Below are 11,634 nucleotides of genomic sequence, written 5' to 3'. Positions count from 1 at the left end.
TAGCCGCGTTAATCGTCGCAGCAAAACGCCCGTCTGACCGGAGAAAAATCGCCGTGCGCATCAAAATGCGCATGAAACTTCGTCTGACCGTCGAAAAAAATGATTTTGGTGCGCACATAAAACGCAGAACGCAGATAGGCGCGATCTGCGAATCGTCGTGTCCTATAATTTTTCGCATATGCGCATAAAAAGCGGACATGTGACCGATACCATAGCGAACCATTGGTTCTATATATCCGCAAATCGCATGAGCAAATCGCGCAAAAAAACGCCCGTCTGAATAAGGCCTAAGAGTGGATTTGTCAGTAAACAGTCTGTGTGCGCCTTTATTTGATAAGCAAAGCACCTGTAAGACACACACTTGGAATCGCATCTCCTTAACTGAAACACCTTTGACCAATTAGCTTTTGCAGAACTCATTAATCTAGAGGTTCACTTACTTTTTTCCCACACTGTAAAGGTTTACTCAGTGTTTTCAATAAAAGATATGAATAGCTCATCTCTTTATGTCTGTCCATAATTGTGACTTTTATTAGTAATCAAAGCAGAAATCAAGGTAATTCAAAGGATCAATTTATCTTTTCCTGCAACTGCATCTATAAAATGACTAATTACATACAGGTTGGATGACATGGCAGGCAATAACACAATATATTAATTTGCTTATTATTTTTAACACAAGGCCTTCCTAACATACAAAGAGATCTGTATATTTCAATCCCATCATTGGAAAAAGGTGGTTTATACTAATTTATTGACATAGGACATTGATGGTATCATTATTGCCACATATCCATCCATATCTGAAAGAACATTGTTATGACTGAGAGTATTGCTTAACAGCTTTTTATATTCCTTATGATGGCGTTACTTTGGGTCATTAAACCCATGGTAGACCAGGACTTGTGGCCATAATGTGGATTCTAAAATGTGACCTAAATCAGAGGAGTATTGCCAGGTAAGCAGAGGAGGCCGGGCATGTACCTCCAGCTATAAATGATAAGTTGACTGTGCTTCTGAATAACTTCTTCTGTCTACAGTTTTTTACCCAGGAGCTAAAGTTTTAATTTAGATATTTTATGAAGAGTGGATAATGGAGTAATCTCAGATTACATTTCAGATGGTCACAATGTGGGTTATTTGAGCAAAAACTCTTACATACATTTTAGGTTTATTTTAAAATAAAAAAGGACCCCCAAAACTGTATTAAATATTGGGTAATACAAGAGTTTAAGACAGAAACTTAACTTGGTATTAAAAATGCAAAATCTTTAACAGTTTTTCCACCTACCATGTGTTATTAATAACACTAGTTAGCTTAGCAGACTACTGACAGCCAGGTTCCTGCTCTAACAGCCCGGAATGGAGAAACCTAATCTATAGGCAGTTTAATCCCTTACATGCCTCAATCAATAGCAACTGCAGCATGTAAGCAGATGACAGGAAGAGGAAGCTCTTTCTGATCAGCACCCAACAGTGCGATCTCAAGGTACCAATGGGCTCCCATTGCAGCCGGAAGCCTGACATAGGCCTTCATGTCTGTCATTGTAACTCAGCCTATTAGGCCCCACCTCCTGCAGAATCTAATAGGCTGTTACAATAGGCTTAGTAGAATGTACATAAGTAATGCAGTGTACTATCTTAGTGATTGAACAAACACATCTATAAGTCCCCTTGAGGTACTAAAAAAAATAGCATAAAAAATTCAATAAAGTTTAATTTAAAGAAAAAAATCCAATTTAAAGAAATACATATTTTCCCCCCACAAAAACACACTTTAAATGGATAAAATACCAAAACAATTTAAAAAACAACACATATAGGTATTACCATATTCACAAAGACTCAAACAATAAAAATAATTTGTTATTTATCTTGCATAGTGAACGCTGTAAAAACAAAACCCAAAAAACAATGGTGGAATTTCTGGTCATTTTTTTCTATTCCCCCCCATCCCCCCTAAAAAAAGTAATAAAGTCATACAGTGCATTATATGTATCCCAGCGTGGTGCCATTAAATATATAAATCGTCCTAAAAAAAGAAAACAAGCCCTCATATGACTATGTCAATGAGCTATGGCTCTAGCAATGCGATGGTGAAAATTCCTTGACTCTTAAGGCACAAAATAGGCTTGTCTCTAAGGGGTTAACGTTCTATTTTCACATCAACTGGTAAGTATTCCGTTTTTAAAACTTGTTTTTTAGGTGTTGTCGAGCTTAGCTGCTTTAACTATTCACATCAGTAAATCTCTACATGACAGGTAAAGGTTCCTTTACATGGGACAACTGTTGGACGGGTGCATAAGTGCTTTCACACGAGAGACAGTAGTCCAGTGAATGGAGGCGGAGCGGCCATAGATCTCTTCCGGATGCCCATCTCCATTCACTGCAAACAGGCAGTTGTTCATAGATTACGGGCTGACAGTCCCTTGGTTTTTAGCTCAGCTAAGAAGCAAGCAACTCAGACAAGTAAGCCATTTCTTGCTCAGTGCCTTATCAGCGGCCACATGAACATGGGGTGACTATTGTCCTATTTTGCCATTTTCAAGATTATTCCGGAGATATTCGCCCCATGTGTAGGTACTCACTCTTCTTGTTTGAACTGTTGATTAGTTTGTTACTTTGTAATGTGTGCTGTCTGGTGGACCTGCACCCTCTGAATAGTAAAGTGCTGCAGAATACCTCGGCTATAATATATCTCACACATATATACATATATTATAGACATATACACACACTAAGGATTTGTGAAGCTGGGAGTTTAGCAGAAATAGAATGAACAGGAGCCATGCTTTTCTGTGTGCATGAGCCCTTACAGGGGTTTGCTAAGACAAAACCAAATTATTGGCAGCAAACTGAATAAAAAAAACTAAGCACTACTCGTTCATTTAAATGACATCAGTCACGCAGCCACCATTCCCATCCCGGTAGCTCCTGCATCAGCCACTTGTTATCCATTGTTTACATGACCACTGCAGCCAATTACTGGCTTCAGCAGTTATGTGCCAAATTATTGATGAGATGCAGTGAAACATAAGTAAAAGATCACATCTTTGACAAGACCACCCTTAGGTCTCCCTCACACAGGCGCTTTTTACGCGATTACCGTGTTTTCAATGGAGCCTCTCATACAGGCAATCGATCGCGGCACTGGAATTTTCAAGCGCAGTCTGTTCTATTTTTCAGCATTTAGTGCACCTCATCAATGACGGAGAGTGCTAAAAACCAGTGTTGAAAACAAAAGTAAATCGCGGCAAATGCAGCGCTTTGCTGAACGCCTGTGTGAGGGAGGCCTTACAGTTTCACAGTCGAAACATGCACATTAGGTATTACTTGACCAATATAATAAAGTTATGTTCTCTATTAATGTCAACAAGTCACACCATAAAAACACAAACTGTTGGCTACGTTTTAAGCTTCATAATCAGCACAAATTCTATTAGGTTTTCTACAGTGATTGATAAAAACACAAACAATTTAATGGCTTTTTAATGTGCTTTGCCATAATTAAAAAAGCCATATAAATGAAACACTACCATATAAGTAATACCAAAATTATGCCTTAAAAATATATAACTTGTCCTACAAAAACAGGGCCTCAAATACTTATGTAACAATAAATATAAAGTAGGTTTGACTAAGATGGGTAAAATGAGAAATAGTGGGGTAGCCAGTGTAATTAGCGATCCGAGTCCAAGCAAAGGGGATGGGGGACGAGCAGGGGGTGGGGTTAGTACAGTTAGAACTGATAGATCAGCCATAAGTACGAATAGCAACAAAACAAATTTAAAAAACAAAAAAAATGATATAAATTGTATGACCACGAATGCACGAAGTCTGATCGGTAAAGTGGGTGAGCTTGAAGCGAGAATGACTGATGAAAGCTATGATATAGTCGGAATTACTGAAACATGGCTTGATGATAAGTGCGATTGGGCGGTGAATTTGCAGGGGTACAATCTCTTCAGAAGAGACCGAAGGAACCAGAAAGGGGGAGGGGTATGTCTGTACGTCAAATCGAACTTGAAGCCGAGGCTACGGGAGGATATAGGGGTAGGAGACGAACAGGTGGAATCTCTGTGGGTAGAAATACAGGGAGGAAAAAATAACAAAATCCTGATAGGGGTCTTCTATCGACCACCAAAAGCAACAGAAGAAACTGAAGACTTACTACTAAGGCAGATAGAAGAGGTGTCAAAACGAAACGAAGTAATTATCATGGGGGACTTTAATTACCCAGATATAACATGGGAGAACGAAACCTGCAAATCTCACAGGGGTGATAAGTTCTTGAGAGTAATTAAAGACAATTACCTGAACCAACTTGTGCAGGAACCAACAAGAGGGAGGGCCATTCTGGACCTAGTACTAACCAACAAACCGGAACGTATAAAGGGGGTGCAGGTTGAGGGGCACTTGGGGAACAGTGACCACAATATAATCAACTTCCAGCTGTCAATCAATAGGAAGCCTTATCAGGGAGTGGCAAAGAAACTAAACTTTAGTAAAGCAAAATTTGATGAGCTTAGAACTACTATCGGTAACATTAATTGGGACAACATCCTCAAAAATATCAGTACGGAGGAAAAATGGGAAAAGTTCAAAAGTATCCTAATCGCCTCATGTGAGCAGTCCATTCCCTTTAAAAATAAAAGAAACTCAGCTAAAAGGAAACCAATGTGGCTCGACAAGACGGTACGAGGGGCAATAAACGAAAAGAAGAAAGCGTTCAAACTACTAAAGCAACAAGGCAGCGAAGAAGCGCTAAAATCATACAGGGAAAAAAACAAAATATGCAAAGATACGATCAAAACTGCCAAGGAGGAAGCAGAAAGAAGGATCGCAAAAGAGAGCAGAAACAACCCGAAGCTATATTTCAACTACATAAACAGCAAAAGGATTTGCAGGGAGAGCGCTGGCCCTTTAAAAAACAATGCAGGAGAAATCATTGATGATGACGAAGGGAAAGCAAATCTACTAAACAGTTTCTTCTCAAGTGTGTTCACCAAAGAAAAGGAAATGCCACACGAGATGCAGGGGAATAAAACGAACCCCTCACAAAATATCTCATACCTAACGCAGGAGGAGGTGCGGAAGCGTCTAAAGAAAACTAAAATTGATACATCACCGGGCCCAGATGGATCACACCCAAGGATACTAAAGGAACTAAGTGACGAGATAGCTAGGCCGCTATACCTAATATTTCTAGACACTATCAAGACCGGAGTAGTACCATTGGACTGGCGCATTGCCAACGTGGTTCCAATTTACAAAAAAGGGAGCAAAAGTGAGCCTGGTAACTACAGGCCAGTAAGTCTCACTTCAGTAACGGGAAAAATTTTCGAGGGGATTCTGAGAGACGCCATCGATGAGTATCTCAAGGAGATTAAGGGAATAACTCCTCACCAGCATGGATTCATGAACTGTCGCTCATGTCAGACAAATCTGATCAGTTTCTACGATGAAGTAAGCTCTAAGCTGGACCAGGGAGAATCTATTGATCTTGTATATCTGGACTTCTCTAAAGCCTTTGACACCGTGCCACATAATAGGCTAATATACAAAATGAGGCAGCTCGGACTGGGCGAAAACGTGTGTAAGTGGGTAAAAAATTGTCTCAACGATAGAAAGCAGAGGGTGGTAATAAAGGGTTCGTACTCTGATTGGACCACAGTCGCTAGTGGGGTGCCACAGGGTTCAGTATTAGGCCCCACTCTGTTCAACATATTTATCAATGACCTGATAGAGGGGCTGCACAGCAAAATATCAATATTTGCAGATGACACAAAATTATTCAATATAATTAATGCAACGGAGGACAATGTGCGGCTACAAACGGACCTGGATAAGATGGGGGCTTGGGCAGAAAAATGGCAAATGAAGTTCAATGTAGAAAAATGTAAGACTATGCACATGGGCAGGAGGAACGGATGTCACAAATATTCACTTAATGGGGTACCACTAGGGAAAAGTGATATGGAAAAGGATCTGGGGGTATTAGTGGATAATAGACTAAACTGGAGTAACCAGTGCCAGTCAGCTGCTGCAAAGGCAAATAAAGTCTTGGGGTGCATCAAAAGAGGTAAAGGGGCGAAGGACAAGAACATTATCCTTCCATTATATAAGGCACTTGTCAGGCCTCACATGGAATACTGCGTACAATTCTGGACACCGGTGCTCAGGAAAGATGTCACAGTGCTTGAGGGGGTTCAAAGAAGGGCAACTAAACTAATACATGGAATGACGGGACTGGAATACCCCGAGAGGTTATCAATATTGGGACTATTTACTCTAGAAAATAGAAGGTTAAGAGGCGACCAAATAACCATGTATAAGTACATGAGGGGACAACACATGGATCTCTACCGCGATCTGTTTACACCCAGGACCACGACGGTAACAAGAGGACATCCACTACGATTAGAGGAAAGTAGGTTTCATCACCAACACAGAAAGGGGTTCTTTACTGTAAGAGCAGTTAGACTGTGGAACTCTCTACCGGAGGAAGTGGTGATGGCAAAATCCATAGAGGAGTTTAAAAGGGGACTTGATGTCTTTCTGGAGAAGGATATTACAGGATATAAATATTAGGTTAAGTGTCAATCCTGGTATATAGGCAGGTAGGAACTATTAGGGGTTGATCCAGGGAACAGTCTGATTGCCATTAGGGAGTCGGGAAGGAATTTTTCCCCCAAAAGGGCTAATTGGCTTCTGGCCTTGGGGTTTTTTGCCTTCCTCTGGATCAACACAGTAGGATAGACAGGCTGGACTAGATGGACAATGTCTTCATTCGGCCTTACATACTATGTTACTATGTAAGATGAGACGCAAAAATCAAAAAAATTCTCTTGGTCCTCAAATCAAAAGAGGCTCAGTCCTTAAGGGGTTAAAGGGTTATATTCAGATGGGCAGAACCTGAACAGCAGATGGAGCTTGGAAGTAATTAAACATAGTATTGAGCTGAATTTCCCAGGTGCCGTGACAGGTGGAAATACTTGCCTGTAACTGTACTGGCCGTCTATTATTTCCTGCAGTTGCAGCATCGGTTTATGATATTTGAGTTAGCTCCTCTTTGCTAATCAGTGTGCATTCTTCTGTCTACGACTGTAGGTAATATATGTTAGGAGCAGAATATATCAGAGTTATACTTATATGTGCATGTGGTTGCATGCAGGGGTTTCTAATTTCATTATACAATTGTGTTATGTGTATTTATTATATCTGCATGTAATTCACATAGCTTCATAAATTGCTTCCTTAGCAGATATTGGATCAGGGAATATTCCACAACTACTCAGCAGGCTCGAGATTCATGCAACAGGATATTGAGAAATTCAGAAAAGTAACACTGCCTGAATTCCTTGTAAGTCGACTCCATCTGTTACTGGACAATTGTAATTAGCAATACTCATCAGGTACAGAACGAAAGTTAATTAAACAAAATATACAACCCATGACCTGAGCACCGCTGTCCGACTCTCCTGGTAGACTCACGTTGTTGTGTGCAGTGCGATGAAAAAGAATATGCTGTTTGCGGTACAGTATGGATTATTATCTAGGAGTTGTCGTTTGGCTTCAAAAATCATCATCCAATTACATCTCAGGCAGATATGCAAATGATTAGAGTGGTAGTGTGATTAGATGGATGCTCTCACCATCTGAGGCCCTAAAAGTGGTTCCCTTGGCCTATAAAAAGGCTCTCAGAGACTACTTTTGCATGCAGTAGACCTCTTTTTCTATTTGTTTGATCACTACTAGAGATGAGCGAACGTACTCGGATAGGCACTACTCGTCCGAGTAATGTGCCTTATCCGAGTACCGCTGTACTCGTGCTCAAAGATTCGGGGCGCTCCGCTGCTGACAGGTGAGTTGCAGCGGGGAGCGGGGCAGAGCGGCCGGGAGAGAAGGAGAGAAAGATCTCCCCTCCGTTCCTCCCCGCTCTCCCCTGCAGCTCCCCGCTCCGCAGCGCGTCCCGAATCTTTGAGCACGAGCACAGCGGTACTCGGATAAGGCACATTACTCGGACGAGTAGTGCCTATCCGAGTACGTTCGCTCATCTCTAATCACTACACATGCCTTAATGACACAGAGATTTCATCCAGTTAACAGATTTAGAGACAGGGCGCATTATTGGAATGATGGAAGCTGGATGGTCGTAACGATGAATTGGCTGCCACCTGGGACATTCTGACTGGACTGTTAGGTGTTGGAACTAGTGGATGCGTGAGGGCATGCACACAAGGCAACCAGGCTTAGGACACCCTCGACAGACCACCAGTAGAGAGGATCGTCTTATTGTTGGACAAGCAGGGCAGCTCCAACTGTTTTGTTTTCCACCATCCAGAGACAAGTGGCAACATTGTTACAGGGCTATAGGTCTGTCAGAACCATTTCCAGGTGCTTGGCTGAAGGATATTTGGTGTAAAAGCACTCATTATATGTACTGCCTTTGACACTCACCCACCATCACTTCGTTATGCAGTGGGGTCATGAACAATGAAACTGGACTGCTGCAGAGTGGAACCAGGTTGTCTTCAGCCACGAATCCAGGTCTAGTTTGGGCACTGACAGCGGCCTAAGGGTGAGCTCCTCAATGTTGACTTTAATTGAGATACTTCATTTGTCGGGAAGGTTATGTTAATAATCTCAGATTTCTGGATGTCAACTTTATAATTTCTAACTTGACAATCTTTAGAATTCCCTGAATATGAATGGTAGGGAAACCCTAGGATTCTTTTTATAAATTGAAACGTCATCTGCAAATAGTGCTAGCTTATGTTCAAAATTTCCCATCCCAATCCCCTGTATATCTGTTTTTTTTCTGAAAGAATTTGCTAGTGATTCCATTACTAGGATATACAGAAAGGGTTATAAGGGTAACCTTGTCTCATGCCATTTGTAATTGTCAGAGGGGTTGGTAAAGACTAGAGATGAGCGAACATGTTCGGCCCCGCCCCTTTTTCGCCCGAACACCGAACTTTGCGAACACCTCGGTGTTCGGGCGAAAAAGTTCGGGGGCCGCCGTGGCAGCGCGGGGGGGTGCGGCGGGGAGTGGGGGGGAGAGGGAGAGAGAGAGGGCTCCCCCCTGTTCCCCGCTACTGCCGCCCGCGCCGCCGCGCATCTCCCCGCCCCCCGGCGGCACCCGGACACTTACGCGCGAACACTCCAGTGTTCGCTAAAGCCGGTGTCCGGGTGCGGATGTGTCCGTTACGGACACGTTCGCTCATCTCTAGTAAAGACCCATTAACTCAAACCCAAGCCGTTGATTGTTGGTATAGAACCATAATCCAGTTCCGAAACTGGATACCCAGGCCTTTTTTTATGCAGGGTTGCCTCCAGGAACCCCCAGTGAACCCTATAAAATGCTTTTTCTGCCTCTACCGCCAAAAGGCATGGGGGGGGGTCCAAGAGTTTCGGGCCCACGACATAAGAGACAAAGCTTTTATAGTGTTCTCCCTTGCCTAACAGCCAGGAAGAAATCCAATCTGTTCTCTGTGGATTAAGGAAGGTATATAATTGGTTTTACACGAGAGGCTTAAATCTTAGCTAACAGTTTCATATCTACGTTGAGTAAGGATGTGGGACAGTAGTTGCTACAGGTGAAGGGGTCCTTTCCCATCCTGGGTAGTACCATTACTATGGCTTGTAGATCCTGGATGGAAAAGGGCAAGTTTTGGAAATTGCATTAAAGGATTGGAGTAACAATGGCACTAGCAGATGAGCACAGCGTTTATAGAATCAAGGTGACTACTCTCTGCAGTCTAGGCTTGAGCTTCCTCTATGTTGCCTTTAATATTATATAAGGACTGGTAGTATGACTGGAAGTTCTCTAAAATGTCAGGCGTTGACCTTTGTTGGGGAGTTTATATATATATATAAGGGGATAATTTAGAGTGAATGGCTTTAACTAACCATCTGCTACATCTTTTCCCATATTCATAATAATACTGCCTTTGAAATTTATCACTATAGCATGATGAAGATTGTTCCAATAATGAGAGGATCTGCTGGCAAAGGTGGAAATCTCTGCATATAATTGATCAGGAGAAGACTTATTAGAAAGTTCTATGAAATGTATTCTCTTAAGGCCTATTTACACAGATCGATGATCGCTATTAAAAAAAATTGCTAAAAGGCGATCATTTTAGCGATAATCGTTGCGTCTAAATGCACGCCCAACTGCTAGCTGATCATTAAATTCAGTCCAACCTAAAAATCCTTCAGCCTTATCAGCAGTTCTCCACGGGTAGTGCTGATAGCATTGTTTCCCATTGGAGAACAAAGGATCTGAATGCAGATAATAGCCGTTGGGCTTCAGTGAAGACTTCATTTGCACACTTAATTGCTCTTAGTTTATGCAAAATGATCAGTCAAAGCTGCCACTCAAACTGTCATTTGAGCGATCTTTGAGCGATCATCGGGCTGTGTTAATGTGCCTTTCGGAAGGACTTTTATTTTGTGGGACCATTTTCTGTAGTCTGGAGCCATGAGAGATGAATATTCCACATAACACACATTTTAGGGCTTCCCATTGGGTGCGGCCTAGGGTTGTGTCTGCTGCATGGTCAGTACTAAAATTTTGGATTGCAGCATGTATATCCTTAAAAGAAAGCGCATTATTCAAGAGGTTGTCATTTAGACACCAGGAATGACCTTTCCTTTCATCTTAGTGATTTTGGAAGGTGGCACAAACTGGAGCATGGTCCGACCATAGAAAAAGATCTATTGAGCAAGTAGGGAAAGATCCAAAAGGTTATGTGAGATAAATAGATAGTCTAAATGACCATAGTTCTTGTGCACTAGTGAATGGTAACGTCTTTGACCCAGGGATGCAAAATTCTCCAAGGTCAATAAGATTTAAGCATGTCTAATCTCTCTTCAGCTTACACACAGCAGCAAAGGAAACACCAAACTTACCCACCGAAGAGTCTAGTAGTGGGTCAAAGCAGAGGATGAACCTGCTTCAACCTGCAGCGAACTGTGCCAACTCTTTCAATATCTGGGATCCAAAGAGAACCTGCACTTGATTAGGGAAATAAGTTAGCTAAAGTAAGTACATTTGTACCTGCAGAAATTTAAATCAATAATAGCCTTCAGGGTCTATTTCAGAGGAAATATATTGATGGGAAAAATGCTTATGAATAGCGATGGACACACAAGAGGTTTGTTTTTTAGTGGGGTAGGGGCTATGGTGCCAAGTTGGTGCCATACCCAGTTTCCCTGAAAATAAGACATACTCCAAAAATACGACAAAGCTTGATTTTCCAGAATTTTTGAGGATGCAAAATGATTTTTCAGGATTTTTGAGGATGCTTGAAATATAAGCCCTTTTCCAAAATTAAGCCCTGCTAACAGTTAATTTAAAAAGTCAATATAAATAGTGTCCAGGCAGCTATACATGTAAAAAAGTTAAACCTTTTTGAACATAAAATAATATAAGACACTGTCTTATTTTCGGGGAAACACGGTATATGCATTTAAGAGTAAACCCACACAAACTATGGCTAGTGTTAAGACAACAAATCTTTTCAGCTCTACTATGGATGAAGGAGGAAAATAACTGTGGAGCTCCAGAACTGGCTCCTAATTAACCCCTTAATGACAAGGCCTATTTTGGCGTTGAGGACCAAACGA

This window comes from Eleutherodactylus coqui, chromosome 9 (genome assembly GCF_035609145.1).
Source record: "Eleutherodactylus coqui strain aEleCoq1 chromosome 9, aEleCoq1.hap1, whole genome shotgun sequence".
Lineage (NCBI taxonomy): Eukaryota > Metazoa > Chordata > Amphibia > Anura > Eleutherodactylidae > Eleutherodactylus > Eleutherodactylus coqui.
Note: the sequence above shows the minus strand (reverse complement) of the source record.